Below are 23999 nucleotides of genomic sequence, written 5' to 3'. Positions count from 1 at the left end.
TCCTGTCTTTATAAAATCTTTCTCTACTCACCTCAAAATATTTGCTCCCTGATCCTGAAAACCCCAGCTGAGGGAAAGGACACCTGCTGTTCACCTCATCCGTATCCCTCATGATTTTATAATCCTCTATATGCAGTGTTTAGGGGCTCATTGAAATAATGTCCTGATGCAGCTTCGTTTGTGGGTGTTGGGATGATTGCTTCTGTGGTTAAGCACTTGGTTTGCGTGTGTTGTTTTTCTGTAGACGCTAGTTTGAAGTTCACTGTTGACTGTTCGCTCTACTGTGACATCTCAGAATGGCACTTTGTTGTTGTTCTCCTCCTCTTCAAACCAGGAGCCCCCCTCAGGCCATAGTCTCACGACTTGGAACACCAACATACAGACTCATCAAAGGCCTCCACTGAAGTCTAAAACCCCAAGTCGAAGATTCACGCCACTCCATTTATTCCATCCAAGAATTCCTGAACACCAAAGAACTAAGTTAGAAGAGGATGGAATAATGATGTCCTTTGACATAACAGCCCTGTTCACATCCATTAACATCAACGTGGCCAAAGAAAACTGGAGGTTGAAACTTTATTGCTGGAACAGCACAGCAGGTCAGGCAGCATCCAGGGAACAGGAGATTCGACGTTTCGGGCACAGGCCCTTCTTCAGGAATGATACACAGCACCAACTTCATCAGCAAAGATAGCACTATCCAGCTCGTGGAACTGTGCCTTAACCACCCACTTCATATTCAGTAACAAGCCTCAAACAAATCAACGAAACACCCATGAAACCACCAGTATCAGGATTCCTGGCAGAAGCAATAATGCAGAGTCTCAAACCAACAGCCCTTCCAACGATCCAAACCAAACTTTGTGTCCGCCACAGTGATGACACTTTTGTCATCAAAAAATGAAGTAAATTAGAGGAAACCGACAACACCATCAACAATATCCTTACTGGCATAAAATTCACAAAAGAGAACAACAACAAACTGCCATTTCGAGATGTCACAGTAGAGCGAACAGTCAATGGTAAATTCAAAACAGCGTCTACAGGAAAACAACGCACACGAACCAAGTACTTAGCTACAGAAGCAATGATCCCTACACATACAAACAAGCTTGAATCAGGACACTATTTCAACGAGGCACGACACACTGCAGTAGCCAGTAACGACGAAGACCAATAAGGAACTGTACAGTGCATTTCAGGAGAATGGGTAGGCAAAAGAACCACTGAGAAATACTTCCCTGACCGGGAATCGAACCCGGGCTGCAACGGTGAAAGCGCCGAATCCTAACCACTAGACTACCAGGGAGACAGCAGGGCCACCTCACAGCTCTAATGTAAATTGCTTCCCTGCCCGGAAATCGAACCTGGGCCACGATCGTGAGAAGGCTTCCACCAATGTCATTGCTTGTATCCATTGCTCCCGATGCGGTCTCCTCTACATTGGGGAGACTGGAGACTCCTCGCAGAGTCAAGTCACAGCGCTTGAGGGAATATCTCCACGACACCCGCAGCAATCAACCCCATCACCCTCTGGCCCAACATTTCAACCCCCCTCCCACTCTGCCGAGGACATGCAGGTCCTGGGCCTCCTCCATCGCCGCTCACTCCCCACCCGATGCCTGAAGGAAGAACGCCCCACCTTTCGCCTCGGATAAATTCAATCCCAGGACATCAATGTGGACTTCACCAGTTTCCTCATTTCCCCTCCCCCCACCTTACCTCAGTTCCAACCTTCCAGCTCAGCGCTGTCCTCATGACCTGTCCTCCCTGCCAATCTCCCTTCTCAAGTGTTCGCTCCACCCTCCTCTCTGACCTGTCACCTCCATCCCCACCCCCATTCACCTATTGTACTCTTTGCTACCTTCGGCCCAGCACCCCCCCAATTTATCTCGTCATCCCTGGAAGCGTCCTGCCTCTATTCCTGATGAAGGGCTTTTGTCCAAAACGTCGGTTTTCCTGCTCCTCGGAAGCTGTCTGACCTGCTGTGCTTTTCCAGCACCACTCTGATCAAAACTTTGGTTTCCAGCATCTGCAGTCCTCACTTTTGCTACCCAATAAACCCAGTGTGACGATTTCACATCAACAAACTGACACTAGCAGACACAACGTCTGCAGAAACCCTAGCCACATTACTTTACATTGAAGACATCTGTGAAATGATGTCCAGACTACTCAACTCTCTCAGCATTAAACAACGTCTAGTGAACCTTAAATACCCGATACAAACAACCCGCAAACGAATGTTATTTACAAAATACCATACAAGGAAATATATACATGAACTCTGCCGCACAGTTCTCTGTGGCAAGAAATGCTGGGATGAGATAAGGAAGATTTTTTTCAGCCAAAACGAATCGGCACTAACTGGACAGCCATTTAAAATCAACGCTGTCAGGCCAGGATGGAAGACCGGAAGGGATAATCAGTTTTCTTATTTCCTGAAGATTTACAAAGCTGAGACTGGGTTTTGGTGTTTGTTCCCTTTCCACTCCCAGAAGCCGCAGTGGTTGGGGTGGTGAGTTGGGGAAAGTGAAATGTGCCCGTGAGTCGTGTGTGGGGCTCTTTCAGCTTCCCCTCCTCTGACAGCGCTGTGACGTGCCTTTGATGTTCTCAGGGACACTTTCTGACGCGAGACAGTGAAAAGAGTCTCGTTCCTGCAGATCAGGAATACAAACCTTATACCGGCTTCAGGACAATGAGAAAGATTAATTGGGATGTGTGAAGAAGCTGTGAGCTGCATTTCAAACATGTAGGTGGAGTCAGATGCGTCATCTATTGCGCCCCTGGCACTGTGCGGACCTGACGCCGCCATGCTGCAGAGTTCTGACGTTAATACGGACATGGGCAGCAATGGGAACATTCACAAGGTGAACAGCCAAAGATAATCACCGTCACAGTATCTTTCACTGGCAAATAAAACACCTTTGTCCTCAGGTGCCTGCCTCATTTCGACCACGACTTCACGCCCCTCACTGTTCTCGTCTCATTTCCAAACACTTGACTCATATCCTCAAAAGCAGCTCTGCGGGTATCTGCTTGTTCCACCCTGACAGGCAGTGGGCTGCAGATTCCCGACCAGTCCCAATGTGATTGAAATATTTCAACCCCTCCACTGATTTGCATCTTTAAAAAAAACGTGGAGCAATCTCCCTTTCTTTTTGACGACAGTTCTCAACTGCAGTCGGCAGGGTTCACACCTGCGTGGGAAACCCGCAATGGATTTCATGTCTATCGCATTCATCTCTCGGCCCACCAATACAGAACCACACTGACAGCTTCATTTTCCGGGTCTCTCTGCCTGTGGAGCTGAGAAAGAGTGAATCATTGCAGAGTTTGTTTGAATCCAATCACTTCACAGTTTTCGAAAGGGTTAAATATCTGCAAATGGCGGGTCTGGGTGTTTCATCCCGAAAGATGAAATGGACGTTCAGTTAAAAGCAAAACCAGAAATTGCAGGAGCAACTCAGCAGGTCAGGCAGCATCTGTAGAAAGAGAATCAGAGACAACATTTCAGAACTTTTTTTTCCTCATTCAGGTACTGAGTTGCTCCAGCAGTTTCGCTTTCTGTCTCGGACTGTAAGCATCCGCAGTCCTTTACGTTAGAAATTCAATCAATTCAGAAACCCCTTTGTGCTTCCTCAGTGGAAAAGATTTCCGTTTGGGAAACATTTTCCTGACACCATTAAAAACGCGCATCTTTGCAGCCAAGAAAACGGTTGGAGCGTGAACAACAAACGCGCTGCTTCGGGGTGGTCTCGAACCAACAACCTCCCGATTAACAGCCAAACGCGCTGACCAGTTGCGCCACAGAGACAAGCCCCGGTGTTCCTGCACAGTCTCCTTGAGGAAGCTACTATTCAATTCATAATTCAACCTGCCCCGCACAGAAGTACCATTGTCAAAGCACTGATAACATGGTAGTCTGGTGTCAGCTCGATTTCAGGTCCAGATTTATCTGTCCTCTGGTCCCCCTGTTCCCACAGAGTAAAATGTTGTCTGTTCTCAGCTCTACTCGATTTCTGCTGAATCTTTGACCCCCTTTTACACCTTCTGGAGCAATAAAATATTCTGAGCCTCCAGGAAATGACACCTTATGTTGTCCCCCTCCTGATTTTAAAAATCTCTATAAAGTTATCTGTCAACTTGCTAGGCTTCGTTGGAAAAATGTCCCAGCTTCTTCTTAACTCAAACCCTCCATTCCCAGCAGCACGCTGGTAAAGTAGGGAATAGGGATTTGTATCAAATCACATAAATGTACTGTCTGAAAAAATCTGGCTGTGTTCTTGCCTGAGATATTGAGAGTCCCTGTTGTAAGTAATTACGAATGCAATTATTTTGGTCACAGAATTGAACAATCATTTTGCAACAAAGGGGTCTACTCTGATAAGGAGGTAGTGGTCATTTCTAGGGTAACTGAACAGTTTGTAGATCAGGGAGATGAAGTTCCAGACACTTGGGAAGGGCAAGAAATGACTGTGATAAATAAGACAAAGAACTGTGGATGCTGGAAAACTGAAACAAAAACTGACAACACTGGAAAAACTCAGCAGGAATGGAAGCATATGTGGAGAAAAAGCAGAGTTAAGGTTTCCAATCCAACAACTCCTCTTCAGGATTCTGAAATAATTTTTGAGAACCTCTTAAGACTACTGCTCCGCTTTAAGACCATAATACACAGGAGCAGGATGAGGCCATTTGGCCCATCGAGTCTACTCCACCAGTCAATCATGGCTGATATATTTCTCCATCCCATTCTGCTGCCCTCTCCTCATAACCCTTGACTCCTTACTAATCAAGAACCTATCTCTGTCTTAAATGCCCTCAATGACTTGGCATCCTCAACCCTTCTCCTAGTGGAAACATCATCTCCACATCCACACTATCCAGTCACAGAGTAGCACAGCGCTGCCTGACCCACTGTGATCTTCAGCATTTGTTGTTTTCAGGAAGGATTCCAGCACCTACAACAACGCGCTTCTAAATTTTGTACCCAGTTGGTTCGCTCTCCCTGGATCCTGTGAGATTTAACCTTACTCAACAATCCACTGTGCGGTACAATTAACAAAGTTCCCAGGCCCCACCTCTTTTTGCACACGTAAGTCGCACGATGGATCAGCGGTGAGCACTGCTGCCTTACCGCACCACGGACCCGTGTTCGATTCCACACTTGGGGCGACTATCTGTGTGGAGTTTGCATATTCTCCCTGCCGTGTCTGCGTGGGTTTTCTCCGGCTGCTCTGGTTTCCTCCCAAAATCTAACGATGTGCGGTTTCGGGACAAGTGACCATACTAAATGGGCCCAGAGTGTGCAGTCAGTGTAGTATAATGGGATAGGGGAAATTGTATACATGGGTTCCACTTTGGATGGTCTGTGTGGACTTGTTGGGCTGAATGGCGTGTTTCCACATTGTAGGAATTCTACGTGGCATTCCCCCAACTCCAGAGTCTCAGCACTCTTGGCTTTTCCCATGGACAGTGTTGGGGAGGGAAACAATGTTTTACACGGGAGGGAGGTTCAGCGAGTGTGAAGCTAAAAGTACACGCAGTGCATTACTTGAGCTGTTTTCCCCGGTATACCAGAGGCTGAGGGGTGACCTTACAGACGTTTATAGAGTCATGCGAGGCATGGATAGGTTAAATAGACAAGGTCATTTCCCAGGGATGGGAGAAGTCCAGAACAGGAGGGTAGTATGTTTGGCGTGAGAGAGGCAAGTGTAAGGCATGATCTGCCGGAGGAAGTAGTGGATGTAGGTCCAATTATAACATTTCAAAGGCGTCTGGATGGATATATGAATAGGAAGAGTTCAGAGGGATATGGGCCAAGTGCTGGTAAATGAGACGAGATTAATTTAGGCTATCTGGTCGGCACGGATGAGTTGGACTGAAGGACCTGTTTTTGTGCTGTGTATCTCAATGACTCTGGCTTGCCCGTAATGTTTGCCATGCCTGTATGTTCAGTTTCTGTCTGGTGTCGGTGCCAATGCCTTGATATCTCATTTCCTCCACCTCCCCAGATGTTAACCATTCCGTGTCTGGATGTTTCTCAAGAAGCTGCATTGAAGGTTCATCCTGAATTGGTACTTTTTTTGCTTCCCAAAATCAGACTTACTCACTCCTACATATCGTGAAAGATACTAACTTTCAGGTGGAGGTATCCAAAATTCAGAAGTGTCTGTCTTGATGTTTTCACTGTTCGGTCTCTGTAAGATCCTGAATCAGTACCATGGGGAGAATTAGTTTGAGCGGAGTGAGAATAGAGGGGTGAGAGGGGGTGGGATGGTGCTTTCAATTTTGTGGAAAAAGAAAAGAATGTTCTGCGTAAAGTAGAATTGCTTGTTTGGAATTTCTAACCTGGACTGACAGTGATGATTTTTGTAATCACTTTTTACAGATTATTTGAAGATCTGAAGACGTAAGTTTCAATATCAATATCTGAAGGGCTTTGCCTGAAACATTGACTCGACTGCTCCTCGGATGCTGCCTGATCTGTTGTGATTTTCCAGCATTGCACTTTGACTCTGACTCTCCAGCATTTGCTGTCCTCAATTTCACGTCAATGTCTGACAGTCACTGAATCCATCGGGACTATAACAATTTTAGACCATGATTCTGTGAGAAGGAACCAAGCGTTTTAGTTCCTGTTTCAGTACGTTTTCAGCATCAGTGAGACTGGAAGAGAGACCCTACTGTTGCAGCACTTTGATTGTGGAGCCAGTAAATGTTATACAGACTGGGAAGAGGAATTCACGGCAGGTGAAGCTTCGTTCATGGAGAAACCTAAGGAATCCCGTCCCGTGGAGAAACCGTGGAAGTGTGGCGACTGTGGGAAAGGCTTCCGTTTCCCATTTGACCTGGAGACTCATGGGCGCAGTCACACCGGGGAGAGACTGTTCTCCTGCTCTGAGTGCGGAAAGGGCTTCAGCAATTCCACCGCCAGATGAGCCATCAGCGGGTCCACATTAGGGAGAGACCCTTCAGCTGCCCTGAGTGCGGGAAGACCTTCAGCATTTCCTCTGTCCTGCGGAGGTACCAGCGGGTCACACAAGCGAGAGGCCATTCTCCTGCCCCGAATGCGGGAAGGCCTTCAGCTATTCCTCCGTTCTGCTGACCCACTGCCGGGTCCACATATTGGAGAAGCCCTTCAGCTGCTCCAAGTGCGGGAAGGTCTTCAACGATACCTCTGCCCTGCTGAGGCACCAGCGGGTCCACACCGGGGAGAGCCCGTTCTCCTGCCTCAAGTGCGGGAAGGGCTTTAACCAGGCATCCCACCTTCGGGTCCATACCGGGGAGAGGCCCTTCCCCTGCCCAGAGTGCGGGCAGGCCTTCAGCAATTCCTCCCACCTGCTGAGGCACAGGCGGGGACCATACCGGGGAGAGGCCGTTCACCTGCCCCGAGTGCAGGCGGAGGTTCTCATCATTCTGCACCTTGCAGAAGCACCAGCGGGCACACCAGTGCTCCCAACAATCTGATTCTGCTGGTGAAACTGCTGTGGGTCACTGCCAGGACTGAACCCCTGCCCATTCTGACAGTGCTTATAGCGGGAGAATCGGTCGGATTTTTTTGTTTTATGCCGTCGTGCTCCCCACCCCCGCAACTTTGCTTCCAGTGGGCACTGCTGCTCGTTGAGACCAGGAGCTGTTCTATCTAGTGTTTTCTGTCCAGTTAAAGAATTATTGGCTCTGTCTGGGAACGAGCCCCAGTTTGTAAGAAATAGCTGAATACTTCAGGGTGTCCATTCACATTCAGCAGTGACTTTGAAATTAAATTTACCGTTATGTGCCTGTGAACAACTCATCATCGAAGAATTGCCCAACGGCTTGGCAATCCATTGTTGGGAATTGATTGCTTCAATTGATAATTTAAAAAATTCTCTTCGTTAATTTACCCCTTAATTTTGTGTTTATGGGATGGTGGAGGACTTGATCATAAGGCTTAAATCATCGCTATTAACTGGATTATCTTGTTTAACTTTGCCCTAGTAAATTTGCGGTATTCATAATTGTTTGTTCTTGTTTAAATTATAATTCTGGTGTGCAAGATCTGTTCATCAAGTGTGGCCCTCTTGATGAAACTGCTGTGGGTCACTCCCAGGACTGAGCCCCTGTGCATTCTGACAGTGTGTTTGTGCAGTGGGAGAGTCAGTGGGCTTTTTTGTTGTATGCCCTTGCCCCGCCCTGCCCCGCCGCCAACTTTGCTTCCATTGGGCGTTGCTGCTTGTTGAGCCCAGGAGCTGTTCTCTCGAGATTCTACTGTCCAGTTAAAGAATTGTTGGTTCTTTCTGGGAATGAGTCCCAGCCTGTAAGAAATGACTGAATACTTTGGGGTGTCTCGTCACATTCAGCAGTGACTTTTAAATTGGATTTACAGTTCCGTGTCTGTGAAAAACTCATAGTCCAAGTATTGCACAAAGGCTTGGCAATACATTGTTGGAAACTGTTTGTTTGAATTGGTAAGTTTTTGAAAAAAATTCTTTCTTAATTTGCCGCTGAAATTTCTATTTCTGAGATGATGGGGGACTTGATCAAAGGGTTTAATTCATTGCTATTAATTAGATTATCTACTTAACCTTGGCCTAGAAAAGTTGCCGTATTTATAATTGTTGGTTTTTGTTTAAATTATAATGTTGATGTGCAAGATCTGTTCTTCATCAAGTCTGGTTAGGAACAGTTGAGAAATTGAGGGACATTGCATGTTTTAATTTCACTGTGTTGTGAATCTGGTGAGAGTGACATTCATTTGTATTTGGTTGCTTACCCTTAGTTGTAGTGTCTTTCACCCCAACTATTCACTATGGGAGTGAGTTCCACAGTCTCACCACACTCTGAGGTTTTTCATGAAATCTTTAGTACAGAATTGGAAGGGAAAGTGTTGACGAGGGCAGAATATAGAGTCTTAAATGCAAAAGCCAGGAAGTCATTCAACAAAGTAAGACCATGACAATGGAGGGACAAATAAGGAACTTTGACAGCAATGAAGAGGTCACACGTCAGATTTCAAGATAATGGTCGTGACAAAAAGAAAAAGTACTCTGCTGATATTGGATATTGTAATTAAGCAAGTTTCGAGATGCTGCAGTTGGTTGAATATGATGACGTAAGAGATGAAATAACCAAAACCACGAATGTAATTTGATGCCAGTAACCATAAAGCAAGAGTATACTGTTGATTGATATAGGTCAATTGCGTGCAAGTGGGCCATTCAGCACATCGAGTCAACATTGACTGACCGTCCCACCCAAAACCAGTTCATTACTCTATCTCTGTAACCCTGCATCTCCCATGGTCAATCTACACTGACCTGCACATCCTTTGGACTGTGGTAGGAGGCCAGACCACCAGAGGAAACCAACGCAGACACAAGGGGAGAATGTGCAAACTCCTCACAAAGAGTCGGCCCGAGGGTGGGTTCAAACTCAGATCACTGATGCCGTGAGGCAGCAGTGCTAACCACCGTGCCACCACCACATGCTGCTCTCTAAAGAAGTGAATTTCATCGACTTGGGAACACTTGAGAGAAAAACAAAACTCTCCTATCTTAAATGAGAGGCTAGTCTCTGGCTAGAAATGAGTGGACATTACATTTACATTAAGTCCTCTCCAGATGTTATACAGCTTCATCAGATCATCTGTTTCTTCTAAACGCAAATTGATACAAGCCCAGCCTGACATCCCCTTGTCCCCGATTACAAGTTGAGTAAATCAGCGGCCCTCGACCTCACTGGCATGACACAGGATTCCGTCAATCCAAGTTGACCTTAATTGTCTAACCTCTTGACGCCCACGCCACCATGTGGTCAGCCGCAACTCAGCCCTGAACGAGAGCAGAGGAATTGAATAGACAGCAGTGAGGTGGACATTGCATTCCCTGAGAATATTGTTTAAGTGAGAAAGTTGTTCAGCTCACATTCAGATCATTGCAGGGATCATATCTCCTCATTATGTTCACGTGAAGCACTTTGAGATAGTTAACTGTACCACAGGTATTATTTGAATGCAGCTTGTATCCCTATCTTAATATCTGAAAATAGAGGGTCATATTTTAAAAGTAGAAGACAAAAATGAGGATGATTTTTTTTCTTTCTGATGGTTGTGTGTCTTCCTCAAAAGGCAGTGAATTCAAAGTCTTTAAGGCAGAGGTAGACAGGTTCTTGCTAACCAAGTGGGTGACAGATTGTCGGGGATGTGGAGGAATGTAGAGCTGAGGTTGTATTCAGATCAGCCATGATCTTATTGAATGTTGCAGCAGGCTCGTAGGGCCGAGTGGCCGACTCCCGCCCTTTGTATCAAGCAGTCTGTGTCTCCCCTCTTATAGCTATGAACTGGATAATTCCTTTCCAATATTGCGCCTTGCAGACAGTTAAGTGAACACCAGGTGGCCTCCTATTGGGAGCAGGCATATTGTAGCAATTGCAATATTTCTTGTGTTAATTTTGTTGCTTCTTACTCAGTATTGCTGAGAATCATCTAAATAAAAACCAAAACACTTCTATAATTATCGCACCAATGGAAGTGTTGGTTTGGATGTAACATTGTTGAATTAGCCATTCCCATCTTTTCCAGAATTCTGTATTTAAAGCCCTCGAGTCTGGTTTCTACCCCTGAAACAGTTCTTATCAAGGTCATATTTGACATCCTTTGTAACGGTGACAGGGATGAACATTCCCTCGTCGACCTGCGGACAGCCTTGATCAGAATTAATGACAGTACTGACCCTCTCCAATATCGCTGTATCCTCTGGGAGGGTCTGCTTTCAGTGTCTTCCGTTCTTATTTATTTAACCGTAGCTGCTGGTGTTGGCATCTATACTGATGATATCCAACTGTGCCTGAACACCACTTCTCTCCCGACTCCTCTGTCATTCATAATTTACCAATAATTTCATCTGAATGCCTGCCCAATTTCCAGCATTGGATAACCATAAACATTCCCTTAGTTAAATATTGTGAAGTGTGAAGCCATTGTTTTAGTCCCCAAGTTCGACCTGAGCACCCCCCGCCCCTCCCCCAACCCCAGTAACTCTGTTGACATCCTTCTTGTCACATTTAAAACTAGGATCGATAGATTCGTGATCAGTCTGGGGATGAACAGTTACAGGAAAAGGGCAGGAAAGTGGATGTGGGGAATGCCAGATCAGCCACGATCCTACTGAATGGAGGAGCAGGCTCAAGAGGCTGAATGGCGTTTTGCTGTTCCTATTTCTTGTGGATCCCGAGCCCTTACCTCTCATAAAGGGCCCTGGCTTCAGTATATGCCATTACTGAGAGTGTTGATGTTCCCTTGTGTAATATCAACAACTTAGCAGCTGCTGAAACCTCTTGCTCCTTTGTTACCTCTGAACACAATATGCCAATGTGTTCAGGGGAGGCGATGGCCACTTTATTGTCACCAGACCATTCACCCAGGTAATGTTCACGGGACTTGGGTTCAAAACCTGGCACGGCAGATGGTGGAATTGAATTCAATATAAATCTGGAATTAAGAGTCAAATGATGAAATCGTTGTGGTTTGTTGTAAAAGCTTATCTGGTTTCCTGCTGTCCAAACCTGGTCTGATCTACATGTGATTCAGATCCACTGTCAGCTGGTTGAATCTTCACTGCACTTTCAATCAAAACCTCCAGGCGGAGGTTCACTATAACCTCCCTACTTTTATATTCCATTTAAAGGCCAATCTCCCTTTTGCCTTCCCGATTCCTCACTGAACTTGGATGAAGAGTTCATGTCAACCTTACCACCTGCATTCTAATCAACTGTCTCTACTGCAGTCTTGGCAATAGTACATTCACTTTACTTATCCAAGTAATTCATATACATGTAGTAAATAATTTTGTGCCCCAGCACTGATCCCTGTGGAACGTTGCTATTTATAAGTTGCGATCCTGAGCATGCCCCTTATCCCTCCTGTATCATTGGATAGCCAATCATCTATCTATACGATTAGACTGTTTCCAATATCATGTGCATATCATTGGCTCTGCCAGGAAGTCTTCCCAAACCGTCCTTGAAAGAGTGGTGGTGAGCTGCCTCTTAAATTGCTTCACAAATATGATGTGGTCTATAATAAAGGTTCAGGAGCGAGTTCCAGGATTTTGATCAATAACATCGAAGCAATGCGTATATGTCACAGTTGGAATGTTGTGTTCACACTTATCTCCTCTTGCTGGTTGAAGTGATGGAGTGGAAGTTGCTCTTGAACAGCCGCCACTCATATAATCAAGCCAGACAGATCGATTGTGGCCAGAGACACTGCCATTTTGACTTCTCATCAATCTACATTCTTTCCATCCAAGTTTTAGTCACATCAAACTGCCTCGCAATGCTGTATGACCATAGTAAACTATAATAACGTGAAGATCGCTGGGATGATTTTCTACATCCGACTGCAATATAATCACAAATCATTGTTTCCAGTTTTGGTGGAACAAACGACATCGTATTGGTGGATAATTACAGTTAGTGCAGACACAGCTATCCATCGATATATATTAATTCTGATCACTTCAATGGCCAAATTTCAATTCAGAAACCAAGTGCACTCGGCTGCTTGTAACATAGACAACATGACAAAGTGGCTCATAGGAGGAGAAATGGGGCATTGAGGAGGAGTGAAATGTTTGCTTTTGGTCACCTCCACAATTGTTAGAAAAACGGGTTGAAACGATTCTTAAAAGGTGGCTGAACTAATAATGTGGCATAACACTTCAGACAGCGCAAAGTGGAAGATCACTTTCTAGTGGAAGAAAAAGATATTTCTTATTTCTGAAAGAACTGGGAAACAGAAGAGGGAATGAAATCTGACTTGGGAGCTATTTCCTATTTGTTGAGAATGTTGTTTCATAACAGTCTTGGTTTAGAGCATAAGCTCTTCATCAGGAATAAAGGGTGGCCCAAGGGGGCTGAGAGGTAAATGGGAAGGAAGTGGGGTTGGATGAATGGCAGCTGGGAATGCAACAGGTAGATGGAGGTAGGGATTGATGGTAATAGGTCAGAGATGAGGGTGGAGCAAATAGGTGAGAAGCAAGGTGGACAGGTATGACAGGTCAAGAGGTTGGTGTCGAATTGGAAGGTTGGATCTGGGACAAGGTGGGGGAGAGGAAATGAGGAAACTGATGAAATCTACATTGATACCATGTGGTTGGAGGGTCCCAAGTCAGAAGGTGAGGTGTTTTTCTTACAAGCGTCGGGTAGCAAGAGTTTGGCAGTGGAGGCAGCCCAGGACTTGCATGTCCTTGGCGGAATGGGAGAGCGAGTTAAAGCGTTCAGCCACAGGGCGTCGGTCGTTTAGTTTTAGTGTCCCAGAGCTGTTCCCTGAAACGTTCCGCGAGTTGGCGTCCAGTTTCCCCAATGTCGATGAGACCATATTGCAAGCAATGGACATAATCTTATAAATAGATTGCATAAATCTTAGCCTGCTAGAGTTCTTTTCTTTAATTAAATTAATGAAAATTTTAACTAAATTGGGTGACTGCATGAAACGGTTTGTTGGTCAGATTTGAATCATCACTCCCAAATAAGACAATGCCATGAATATCAGTGAACTGCTCTTTTTGTTAAAAACCACAAGTTCTTGATGTATTTTCACAACTTACTGGTATTCACAACTGCACATTCAATGTCAAACTCTGACATCAGAAATGAAATTACACCATTAATTTTGACTTTCAATATTCGAAGAAGCAAATTAATAGCACACAGTCAATACCCAGTCTGATTAATATGAAATTAAATTTAACCAAAAAAACATAAAACCAAGCTGGGAGATAAGAAATGGGGGAAGGGCATAAAGCAAGAAATGCAGCATCATAGAAGGTGCTCCTCCAGGGAGTGTATTTTACCAAATACTGCTGCTAAATATAAACACTCTGATATGATCCTCCGGTTTTAATGTAAACCATAGCCCCATACAGGAGGTACCATTTAAATGAGTTAAAAATACAAGCCTTGAGCAAATCCAGCCTCCAGCCTAACCCCCAGCTTCTTGGAGCTTGGACCTTCCTCAAGCTCCGGCGGGTCGTTGAACTCCTGGGCTCCAGCTGCCACTCCTCCACTGAAGAAGCTTTGGGAAGCAGATGCAAAGGCAACATACAGAACAGAGCACCATTGTAAATGAAAGCAGCTTCCGGAGATATTGGGCAATAGCATCACATGGTTTTTACCCATCGACCTCTGGGTTATGTGCCCAGCACACTCACGCAGCACTACTCTGCTTCTGGGCTCCCAGAAGCTGGATTGTGGATCAGTTTAAAGTAGGTCCTATACCTCTGATTACATTGGTACACAAGGCAGTGAAGAAAAGTTTCAGCACGCTGGCCTTCATCAATTAGGGAATTGAGTATAGATGTTGGCAAGTTATGTTCTAGTTATACAGGACGTTGATAAGGTTGCACCTGGAATATTGTGATCAGTTTGGTCCCCTTGGTGTTCTGACTTCTGACTTCTTCAACTCTGGGTTTGTGTTGAACTTGATGGGATACTTTGTCCAACTCAGCATGTTTAAACAGTATCGCTCAGATGATTCATTTGAAACTTTTCAGGAAGTGAGCTCAATAAGATTGAACTATTCAAAGTTACTTGGACCCTATTTTAAAATTACATGAGGTCCAGTAGTCAGAGACACGTACAGCATGGAAACAGACCCTTCAGTCCAACTTGGCCGTGCTGACCTGATATCCTAAATTAATCTAGTCCCATTTGACAGCACCTGACCCATATATTCTGGCAGCTCATTTCATACATGTACCACCACCTGCATGAAGACGTTGTCTCTTTAATATATTTCGCCTCTCACCCTAAACCTATGCCCTCTAGTTCTGGACTCCCCCACCCCTGAGAAAAGACCTTGTCTATTACCCTGTCCATGCCCCTCATGATTTTGTAACCTCTATTATGTCACTCCTCTGCCTCCGATGCTCCAGGTAAAACAGCTCCAGCCTATTCAGCCTCTTCCTGGAGCTCAAACCCTACAACCCCCAGCATCATTCCCATAAATCGTTTCTCATGGAGAAGTTAACGTTTCAGTCCTGAAGAAGGGTTAATACTCAAAACGCTGACTACTCCACATTCTGAGGTTGTATTCTCCCAACCTCCTGCTTGCAACTTCGGGTTGCAATATGTAGTGGCTCAGTGGTTACCACTGCAGCCTCACAGCGCACGGGACCCAGGTTTGACTCCAGCCTTGGATAGCTGTCTGTGAGGAGTTTGCACAATCTCCCAGTGTCTGCATGGGTTTTCTCTGGGTGATCCTGTCTTCTTACATAAACCAAAGATGTGTAGGTCATGTTGATTGGCCATGCTTAATTGCCCATAGAGTTAGGTACATTAGTTAGAGGGAAATGGGTGTGGATGGGTTACTCTTCGGAGGGTTTGTGTGGACTTGTTGGGACAAATGTCCTGTTTCCTGTAGCTAATCTCATCTGCACTAATTTTGTCTCTAACGAATGGCAGAGTAGACTCGACGTGCCCAATGGCCTAACTTCTGATCCGATGGTCTTGCGGTCTGAGGTTTATTTGGATCATTTCATTGGCAATGTGCAGTCCCTGGCTCAATGAGCAGCAGTGCCCCCGCTGGTGCTTCCGCAAGTTGCAAGCAAACATGAACCTCTTCCCACACTCGGGCCAGCTGAAGGGCCTCCCACTGCTGAAGGACACACAGGTGTTTCAGCAGGGTGGAGGAATTGCTGAAGGCCTTCCCGCACTCAGGTCAGCAGAATGGCCTCACCCCCCCCCCGCCCCCCGCCCCCGTGTGGACCAGCTGATGCTTCCGCAGTGTGGAGGAGCGGATAAAGCCCTTCCCACACTCGGGGCAGGAGAACGGCTTCTCCCCGGTGTGGACGGACTGGTGCCTCAGCAGGGCTGAGGAATTGCTGAAGGACTTCCTGCACTTAGGGCAACTGAACGACCACTCCCCCATGTGGACTCACCAATGGGCCAGCAGGTCGGAGGAAAGAGCAAAGCCCTTCCTACACTCGGGGCAGAAGAACTGCCTCTCCTCAGTGTGGACCCATTGGTGTCTCAGCAGGTGGGAAGAACTGCTGAAGGCCATCTCGCACTTGGGGCCGGAGAACAGCCTTCCCCGGTGTGGACCAACTGGTGCGGCAGCAGGCAGAGGAATCACTGAAGGCCTTCCCGCACTCAGGGCAGCAGAAGGGCCTCTTCCCCTCTGTGGACCCACTGGTGCTTCAGAACCCTTTCAAATTTCACAATATCCTTCTGATAGGAGGGAGACCAGAATTGCACACAATATTCCAAAAGTGGTCTAACCAATGTCCTGTACAGCCACAACATAACTTCCCAACTCAAATACTCAGTCAGAGGATCGCGAAAGCTTTCAAAACCCACAAAAAAACAAACAGGAAAGAATGGAGGGACAAACGAATTTTTGAAAGTCAGCTTGGAAGCATCAATGAGAAATCGGCGGACTGGGTTTATTGGGTACCCGTTCTCCTTAAATACACTATATACGTATTTCTCTTCTGCTCTTCGTAGTTTCTCTGTGCTGCAGTGTGTAGTGGCTCGTTGAAATAATGTCCTGATGCAGCAACGTTTGTGGGTGTTGGGATGATTGTTTGTGTGGTTAAGAATTTGGTTTGTGTGTGTTGTTTTTCTGTAGATGCTAGTTTGAAGTTCCCCCATTGACTGTTCGCTCTACTGTGACATCTAGGAATGGCACTTTGTTGTTGTTCTCCTCTTCAAACCAGGAGCCCCCCTCAGCCCCAAAGCCTCACCATTTGGAACACCAATATGCAGACTAGTCAAAGGCCTACACTGAAAACACCAAGTCGAAGATTCACGCCACTCCATTTACTCCATCCAAGAATTCCTGAACACCAAAGACACTAAGATAGAAGAGGATGGAATAATGCTGTCCTTTGACATAACAGCCCTGTTCACATCCATTAACATCAACTTGGCCAAACAAAACTGAAGACACTACTCGAAGAACCAGAGACACAAACACAGCACCAACTTCATCAGCAAAGATAGCACTGTCAACCTCGTAGAACTGTGACTTACCACCCACTTCATATTCAGTAACAAGCCCTCCAAACAAATCAACGAAATACCCATGAAACCACCAGTATCAGGATTCCTCGCAGAAGCAATAATGCAGAGACTCGAACAAACAGCCCTTCCAACGATCCACCCAAACTTTGGGTCCACTACAGTGATGACACTTCTGTCATCAAAAAATGAAACAAATTAGAGGAAACCTACAACACCATCAACAATATCCTCGCTGACATAAAATTCACAAAAGAGGAGAACAACAACAAAGTGCCATTTCTAGATGTCACAGTAGAGCGAACAGTCAATGGTAAATTCAAAACAGCGTCTACAGGAAAACAACGCATACGAACCAAGTACTGAACTACAGAAGCAATCATCCCTCCACAAACAAACAAATCTGAATCAGGACACTATTTCAACGAGCCACGACACACTGCAGCACCCAGGAACGACTATAAATAATTACACAGGGCATTTAAGAAGAATGGGTAGCCTGCACCCCTGAAAAAGTTTTCCCTGACCGGGAATCGAACCCGGGCCGCGGCGGTGAGAGCGCCAAATCCTAACCACTAGACCACCAGGGAAAAGCGGATTCCGATTGTCAGCTCTCCTAAAAATTACTTTCCTGCCCGGAAATCGAACCTGGGCCGCGGTCGTCAGCAAGCTTTCACCTGTGCATCCAACAATGTCATTTCTTGTATCCATTGCTCCCGATGCGGTCTCCTCTACATTGGGAAGGCTGGAGACTCCTCGCAGAGTCCAGTCACGGCGCTTGAGGGGATATTTCCAGGACACCCGCAACAATCAACCCCATCGCCCCCTGGCTCAACATTTCAACACCCCCTCCCACTCTGCCGAGGACATGCAGGTCCTGGGCCTCCTCCATCGCCGCTCCCTCCCCACCCGATGCCTGGAGGAAGAACGCCCCATCTTCCACCTCGGATAAATTCAAACCCAGAACATTAATGTAGACTTCACCAGTTTCCTCATTTCCCCTCCCCACACCTTACTTCAGTTCCAAACTTCCAGCACAGTGCTAACCTCATGACCTGTCCTACCTGCCAATCTCCCTTCCCACCTATTCGCTCTACCCTCCTCTCTGACCTTTCACCTCCATCCCCACCCCCATTCACCTATTGTACTGTTCGGCCCAGCACACCTCCACCCCCCAATTTATCTCTCCGCCCTGGAGGCGTCCTGCTTCCATTCCTGATGAAGGGCTTTTGCCCGAAAAGTCGATTTTCCTGCTCCTCGGAAGCTATCTGACCTGCTGTGCTTTTCCAGCACCACTCTGATCTAAACTCTGGTTTCCAGCATCTGCAATCCGCACTTTTGCCTACCCAATAAACCCAGTGTGTCGATTTCACATCAACAAACTGACACAAGCAGACACAACGTGTGCAGAAACCCTAGCCACATTACTTTACATAAAAGACATCTGGGAAATGATGTTCAGACAACTCAACGCTCTCAGCATCATGGTAGCCCTCAAACCTACCAACACACTTAAACAGCGGCTAATGAACCTGGAATAGCCTATACAAACAACCCGCAAACGAATGTTATTTACAAAATACCATACAAGGAAATATATACATGAACTCTGCCGCACAGTTCTCTGTGGCAAGAAATGCTGGGATGAGATAAGGAATATTTTTTTCAGCCAAAACGAATCGGCACTAACTGGACAGCCATTTAAAATCAACGCTGTCAGGCCAGGATGCAAGATCCAACAGGATGAACAGATTTCTTATTTCCTGAAGATTTACAAAGCTGAGACTGGGTTTTGGTGTTTGTTCCCTTTCCACTCCCAGGAGCCGCAGTGGTTGGGGAGGTGAGTTGGATAAAGTGAAATATGTCCATGAGCAGCGTGTGGAGCGATTTCAGCTTCCCCTCCTCTGACAGCGCTGTGACGTGACTCTGATGTTCTCAGGGACACTTACTGACCCGAGACAGTGAAAAGATTCCCATTCCCGCAAATCAGGAATTCAAACCGTATGCCGGCTTCAGGACAATAAGAAAGATTAATTGGGGTGTGTGAAGAAGCTGTGAGCTGCATTTCAAAGAGGTAGGTGGAGTCAGATGCCTCATCCATTGCGCCCCCGGCCCTGTGCGTACCTGACCCCGCCATGCTGCTGAGTTCTGACGTTAACACGGACATGCGCAACAATGGGAACATTCACAAGAGAAACAGCCAAAGATAATCACCGTCACTGCTTACCTTCCATTGTCCCAACTTGGTGAAGCAGTATCTTTCACTGGCAAATAAAACACATTCGTCCTCAGGTGTCTGCTTCATTTCGATCACGACTTCACGCCCCTCACTGTTCTCGTCTCATTTCCAAACACTTGGCTCATAGCCTCAAAAGTAGCTCTGTGGGTATCTGCTTGTTCCACCCTGACAGGCAATGGGTTGCAGATTTCCAACCCCTCCACTGATGTGAATCTTAAAGAAGAAACCGGGGAACAGTCTTCCTTTCTGTTTGACGACATTTCTCAACTGTCGTCGGCAAGGTTCACACCTGCGTGGGGAAACCGCAATCGATCTCAAATCCATCGTATTAACCACTCGACCCACGAACAAAGAACCACACTGACAGCTTCATTTCCCAGGTCTCTCTGCCTGTGGAGCTGAGAAATAGTGAGTTATTGCTGGGTTTGTTTGAATACAATCACTTCACAGGTTTCGAAAGGGTTACATATCTGCACATGGCGAGTCTGGTTGTTTCATCACGAAAGATGAAATAAACTTTCAGTTAAAAGCAAAAACAGAAATTGCAGGAGCAACTCAGCAGGTCAGGCACCATCGGTGGAAAGAGAATCAGAGACAATATTTCAGAACTCTGTTTTCTCCCACAGGTACTGCCAAACCTGCTGAGTTTCTCCAGCAGCTCCTCTTTGTGTCTCTGATTCTCAGCATCCGCAGTCCTTTACGTTAGAAATTAAATCAATTCAACCTCATGTGCAGGAATGAGAATCCTTTCAATTTCCCAAAAAATTGTCAGAGATTTCAAGGCATTTGGTAAAAAAAGTAAAAGTGACATTAGGAAGAACACTTTCTTGTCCCTGTCCGACCGTGACAAGGAGGCAGATTCAAGAACACAAAAGGGCATTCGGTGGTCATGTCCAAAGTAACAATGTGGAGATTTACAGGGCGAAGGCAAGAGAATGATACGAATAGAGACTCTCATTTACTTGCTGTGTAGAACCAGCAGAACTAATGTGGGCCTCAAATTGCGCTGTGACACGTGTTGTGATTCAGAGTGAACTCACAGTTCAATCAACGGAAGGTGGGGATTTAGAAAAGTTTATATTTATACAATCTCCTCACGTCAACGCAACAACAAAGTGGTTTAATTATCCGCCAGTGGAGAGACCCAGTTCCTGGAGATGGGACATAGAGCTGGCTCAGGGATATCAATCCACATTGCTCTCTTTGCCACTAGTTCAGAGGGAGAACATTGGAGGGACAAAGGAGTGAATAACGATCTGTGTCGGGTTTGACTAACTGTTCATGGAGACTATTCCTGGCGAACAATAAGTCGTGTGTAACAGCAGACGATGTGATAACACGGCCTCGTGTGGGTGTGGTAGGGATCAAGGGCATGCGGGAGTTCGGATCCAAATAATATTGAACTCGATCTTGAAGACTGGAGGATGCCAAACGGAAAATGAGGCGCTGGTCTTCCATCTGGAGCGGAGCTTTGCTGGAACACTGCTGCATGTCTGAGACAGAGATGTTGGCCAGGGAACAGGGTGGCGTGCTATTAAGACAGCCAACCAGACGGGCATCGCCGCTGGGTGGGCTCGAACCACCAACTTTTCGGTTAACAGCCGAACGCGCTGACCAATTGCGCCACAGAGACAGGCGATGACATGGGTTGCGCCATCACTTAGGGGAGGCTATTAGTGAATTCATAAGTCAGCCTCCCGGCCTCGAATTCCAGTTGTCGTCTATCAGTTTTACTTTTCCATAATAAAGCCTGGGAGATTTATTGTCGAGACACCGGGGACAGTCTGAAGACACATCCATGTCAGGAGGAACTAGCTTTCTTACTCCGGGGCCGTCGCCCTTCGAGCCTTTCCGTGTTTTGCCTGTTCCCGAGTTCTCTCATTGGCTCGGAGGCGAGAAGGGGTTTGAATTCCTGATGTGCAGGAACGACAATTCTTTCAATGTCTCAGATCAATTCATGTCCCGAGAACATCAGAGTTAATCACCCGGCCTCTTCAACAAGGGGACGGTGTCTGGACTGTCTCTACTCAGTCGGACAGTTCATCTTTCATTCTCCTCTAAATACGCTTCCCAAAGAGTTTCTCAAGATTCACATAGCTGGAGACTGGGATTTCTGTTTTGCTTCATGAACATTTTTCCATTTCGTAACTGACAATATTTTGCCAAAACCTCTTCCCAATTGTACGCCATGATTCATTTCCAGAGATGAGGAATTTCCATTTTGGAGAGACATTCCCAAGGTTGGGAATGTTTGCTTTGGAGCAAAGAAGGTTAACTGGAGATTTCCTGGGGCTGTTGGTAATGATGGGAGAAGAAGCGGTGGGAATGGGCAGATTAATGATCAGAAGAATCAATTGCCACTGACCAGAGTCAGTTACCAGAGGACAGGGATTGAAGTTCTTGAATGAAAAGCAGCACTTGTGCCGATTAAACACAGAGAATACTGCAGAAAGCCAACAGGACGAGCAGCATCTGTGGAAAGGTAAACAGAGCTGACGTTGTGAGGCTGGTACGTTGTTTGTTCACAACCCGACTTTCCTGCATGGCAATCAATTCCCAGACATGAGAAAACGGGATTTTATCGAGACGGGTTTTGTGAAGTTTGAGCGATAATGCAGCCAACAGGAAGTCATTTAAAATCGCCAGTGAAGAAAGCATAGTCAGCAGGTTACCACCCTGAGCGGGGGAGCCCCAAAGAATCTCTACGCCAGCACCTTAAGTGTTCGGCCACAACTACACGCCCAAAGTTGTGGTCTAAAATTTCTCATGGAATGGTTCTAACAGGAAAGGTGAGTATTAGGCTTTTCCTGTCCGCGCCATAGTCCCAACGTATCCTGTTCCCCTGGATTTGATCAGGACAGAGGAGGCTGATGGGAGATCGAACTGAACTACACACATTGATGAGAGATAGAACGGGTGGGAAGGATCCATTCCCATGCATAGAGAGATTAATAATCAGGGCCGAAAAGAAGGAGCCACTTCAAGAAATTTGGGGTTCATTCAGCAAAGCTAATGTGGAACTGTTCACAGAAAATTGTGATGAAAGTCCCTCGAGTTATTTTGATGAGAAGTGTTGATGATGCTAATACAATCGATAGGATGAACGTAGATTGGTAAATGTATTTGGCGACAGTTCTGTTCTAGCCCTGTGAGCGAAACCTGGATCTGAAGGAATAAAAGGGGAATTAACAACATCGATCTGAAATTGGATACGTGACAAGAAACAGAGCCATCATTAACAGTTGGCTTTTGAACTGGAGAAGGTTTCTCGTGAAATTAGCTTGAGGCTTGAGGTATGCAAGGTCAAGATAATTTAGGTCAAACACGGAAACGCGATCCTCATTAGCAGACAGTGAAAGGATTACAAGACGCAAATTAAACATTTTCAACAAGTGATACAGTGGACTGGGAAGATAAGTATTATAAACTGTGAACAATAAAGTTGTTGAGCACAACACTTACATTCAAAGACCGAAAACATCCAGGTCCTGATTAATCAGATTGCATTGTGGTGCTTTTCTGCAAAACATCCACTTGCAATGTCCTACAAAAGAGTGACAAAACCCATCCCTGTCAGCCCAAGATAGAAAATCCGAAGGGATGAACGTTTGCTGATTTTCTGAAGATTCACAAAGCGAAGACTGGCTTTTGGTGATTGTTTCCTTTCCACTCCCAGGAGCCGCAGTGGTTGAGGCGGTGAGTTGGGGAAAGTAAAATGTGCCCGTGAGCAGCGTGTGGGGCTATTTCAGCTTCCCCTCATCTGACAGCGCTGTTTCTTGACTCTGATGTTCTCGGGGACACTGACTGACGCAGGACAGTGAAAAGATTCCCATTCCCGCAGATCGGGAATTCAAACCGTATGCCGGCTTCAGGACAATGAGAAAGATTAATTGGGGTGTGTGAAGAAGCTGTGAGCTACATTTCAAACAGGTAGGTGGAGTCAGATGCGTCATCCATTGCACCCGGGCCCTGTGCGTATCTAATCATGCTGCAGAGTTCTGACGTTAACACGGACATGCGCAGCAATGGGAACCTTCACAAGGTGAACAAACAAAGATAATCACCGTCACTGCCTCCCTTCCACAGGCCCAACTTTGTGAAGCAGTATCTTTCACTGGCAAAGGAAACACACTTGTCCTCAGGTGCCTGCTTCATTTCGATCACGATTTCAAGCCCCTCACTGTTCTAATCTCATTTCCAAACACTTTGCTCGCAGCCTCAAACGAAGCTCTGCGGGTATCTGCTTGTTCCACCCGAACAGGCAGTGGGTTGCAGATTCCCGACCAGCCCCAATGTGAGTGAAATATTTTTCCCCCTCCACTGATTTGAATCTGAAAGAAGAAGCCGGGGAGCAAGCTCCCTTTCTTTTCGACGACATTTCTCATTTTGTACTCGGCAGGGTTCACACCTGCGTGGGGAAACCGCAATGGATTTCAAGTCCATCGCATTAAACACTCGGCCCACGAATACAGAACCACACTGACAACTTCACTTCCCAGGTCTGTGTGCCTTTGGAGCTGAGAAAGAGTGAATCATCGCAGAGTTTGTTTGAATCCAATTACTTCACAGTGTTTCGAAAGAGTTAAATATCTGCACACGGTGTTTGCAGATATTTAGGTGTTTCATCCCAAAAGATGAAATGAACTTTCAGTTAAAAACAAAACTAGAAATTGCAGGAGGAAATCAGCAGGTCAGGCAACATCCGTGGAAAGAGAATCAGAGGCACCATTTCAGGATTCTGTTTTCTCCGACAGGT

At 46.1% G+C, this 23999-nt stretch overlaps 1 non-coding gene across 1 annotated transcript; it reads right to left on the bottom strand.

Annotated features, from left to right (window-relative positions):
- Positions 1–17522: 17522 nt before the first annotated feature.
- Positions 17523–17594, bottom strand: trnae-cuc (transfer RNA glutamic acid (anticodon CUC)). Its single transcript has one exon. It is a non-coding gene; the product is annotated as a tRNA-Glu (tRNA).
- Positions 17595–23999: the final 6405 nt, after the last annotated feature.

The sequence above is a fragment of the Chiloscyllium plagiosum genome, unplaced genomic scaffold, assembly GCF_037043375.1.
Source record: "Chiloscyllium plagiosum isolate Xiang-an unplaced genomic scaffold, Cpla_swu_hap1 HiC_scaffold_27, whole genome shotgun sequence".
Classification (NCBI taxonomy): Eukaryota; Metazoa; Chordata; class Chondrichthyes; order Orectolobiformes; family Hemiscylliidae; genus Chiloscyllium; species Chiloscyllium plagiosum.
The sequence above is the reverse complement of the archived record's forward strand: the minus strand, read 5'-3'. Positions and strand labels throughout refer to the sequence as shown.